Below are 3120 nucleotides of genomic sequence, written 5' to 3' on the forward strand. Positions count from 1 at the left end.
GTAATAATCTGAACAATAAAGATTTATTTTTAAAAAGGTGAAGGGATTGAGAAGTACAAATTGGTAGTTACAAAATAGTCATAAGGATGTAAAGTACAGCATAGAGAATATAATCAATATTGTAATAATTATGTCTGGTGCCAGGTATGTACTGGAAATATCAGAGGGAACACTTTATAAACTATAAGATTGTCTAACTACAATGCTTCACACCTGATATTAATACAGAATAATATTGAATATAAATTGTAGTTGAAAAAATGAATGGGTCATCTACAGAAAGTATGGTAAGTAAAGAAGGAACAGGTGCTGTGGGGACACAAAGGCATACCAGAAAGCACAGGTGCTTCGAACATACAGAGGGGTACCTAATCCCAGCCTTGGAAAAACAAGGAAGGCTTCCAGAGGAAGTAGAAAGGAAAGCCTGAAATGAGTTTTGAAAGATGAGTAGAAATTAGCCAAGAAAAATGTGGGTGGGAACAAAAAGATGAAGAGGGTATTATAGGTAGAGGCAATTGTATATATGAAAGCATGGACTTATGAGAGAACATAGCTTTCTCTGGGAACTGGTAATTCACCAGGTTTGAAGCACAGAATTCATAAAGATAAGAAGATTTGGCTTTTACAGTAAAAACAATATGGAATTTTTAAAGCTTAGAGGAGTCACCTATAAGTTTTAGAAAGATCACTCTAGCTGCTGTGCAAAAAATTGGTCAGTAGTTGTAGACATAAAAAGGCAACTTTGAAAGCTACTTTAGTAATCCAGAAGAGAAATAATAAAAGGGGGAAGGCAAGGAACAACCGAGAATTTTTCTAAAATTAAAAAAAAATTCAATTACAGTTGATACTCAATATTATATTAGTTTGAGGTGTACAGCATAGTGGTTAGACCTTTATGTAACTTGCTAAGTGATCTTTCCAATAAGTCTAGTACCCACCTGGCATCATACATAATTATTACAATATTATTGACTATATTCCCTATTCTGTACTTTACATCCCTGTGACTATTTTGTAATTACCAATTTATACTTAATCCCTTCACCTTTTTCACCCAGACCCCCAACCTGCCTCCCATCTGGCGACCATCAGTTCAGAGGCTTGTTTAATATTGGACATTTTAAGTTTGAGAAGGATTTTCAAGTGGATGTGTTCAATAGAGAATTGGATTATACAGGTCTGGGATTTGGGAGAGAGCTCTGATTAGAACCACACATTTAGGAATCAGATTAATGAACCCATGAGAATTCAAAGTTTCTTCTGTATCATAAACCTCACCCGCTCAACTGGCTCCTCTCCATCATCATTTAAATAGACTCAAGTCTCTCTCAACTTTTTTTCAAAATATGTTCTTATTGATTTTAGAGAGAGAGGAAGGGAGTGGGATAGAGAGATAGAAACATCCAAGAGAGAAAAAGATGGACCGGTGGCCTCCTGCACATCCGCTACTGGGGATCAAGCTCATAACCCGGGCATGTGCCCTGACTGGAATTCATCCAATGATCTCTTGGTTCATAGGTTGATGCTTAACCACTGAGATACACTGGCTGGGCACATCTCTCTCAATTTTAGGGGAAAAAATCCTTTTTCAACTCTATCCTGCCATTCTCTACTCCTTCAGAGAAAATTTTTGAGCCCTGGTCAGGTAACTCAGTTGGTTAAGAACATTGTGCCTATACAACAAGGTTGCAAGTTCGATCCCCAGTTAGGACACATACAAGAATCAATCAGTGTCAACAATTTTTTAAAAATTGGATGTATACGTGCCCTGGCTGGGGTGCTAGTGATTAGAGCGTTGGCGCACACACTGAAGGGTCCTGGGTTTGATTCCCAGTCAAGGGCACATACCTGAGTTGCAGGTTTGTTCTCGACCCCATCAGGTCATGTTTGGGAGGCAACCAATCGATGTGTCTCTCTCACTTTGATGTTTCTTTCTTGCTCTCTCCCTCCCCCTCCTTCCCTCCCTTCCACTCTATCTAAAAGCAATGGAAAATATCCTCTGGTGAGGATTTTTTTTTTAAAAAAAGAATCAACCAATGAATTCATAAATAAGTAGAACAATAAATTGATGTTTCTCTCTCTCATCAATAAATAAAGAAAAATTTGAAAATTCTTTTTATTTTTTATTGAATTTATTGGGTGACATTGGTTAATAAAATAAATTTTTAAAAATTCTTGGATGAGCTATGTACTCAGTGTTCTTCCCATTTCCTATAAATCCACAAAAATAGCTATTGCAAAGCTAACTAAATGTAACAGATGCCTATCAGTCCTCATCTTACTTTGGTCTCTCAGAATCATTTAATACAGTATTAAATGTACTCCTTCCTTCCTTCTGTTAATACTCTGTTCCCTTGGCTTTCATGACACCTTACCCACTTGGTTTTCCTCCTACATCTCTTCCATTCCTCAGCTTCCTTTGTGAGCTTCTCCTCTTCTACCTCAAAATGCCTCTATATCAGTGATGGCGAACCTTTTGAGCTCGGTGTGTCAGCATTTTGAAAAACCCTAACTTAACTCTGGTGCCGTGTCACATAAAGAAATTTTTTGATATTTGCAACCATAGTAAAACAAAGACTTATATTTTTGATATTTATTTTATATATTTAAATGCCATTTAACAAAGAAAAATCAACCAAAAAAAATGAGTTCGCACGGCCGAAACTGGTTTGGCTCAGTGGATAGAGCGTCGGCCTGCAGACTGAAAGGTCCCGGGTTCGATTCCAGTCAAGGGCATGTACTTTGGTTGCGGGCACATCCCCAGTGGGAGATGTGCAGGAGGCAGCTGATCAATGTTTCTCTCTCATCGATGTTTCTAACTCTCTATCTCCTCTCTCCCTTCTCTGCAAAAAAATCAATAAAATATATTTTTTTAAAAAGGAAAAAAAGAAACTGAGTCTTTTAAAAAAAATCTTAAAAAAATGAGTTCGCGTGTCACCTCTGACATGCGTGTCATAGGTTCGCCATCACTGCTCTATATCCAACCAAAGGCAGACAGAATATGATTGGAAAATTATTATGGAAGTGTTACAAATTCTGTTACAGATAATCCTACAAGCCTAAAACCAAGGTATTATTCTCCATACTATAAATCAATATCTAATGAATAAGTATAGTCTT

The sequence above is a fragment of the Myotis brandtii genome, unplaced genomic scaffold (genome assembly GCF_000412655.1).
Source record: "Myotis brandtii unplaced genomic scaffold, ASM41265v1 scaffold481, whole genome shotgun sequence".
Lineage (NCBI taxonomy): Eukaryota > Metazoa > Chordata > Mammalia > Chiroptera > Vespertilionidae > Myotis > Myotis brandtii.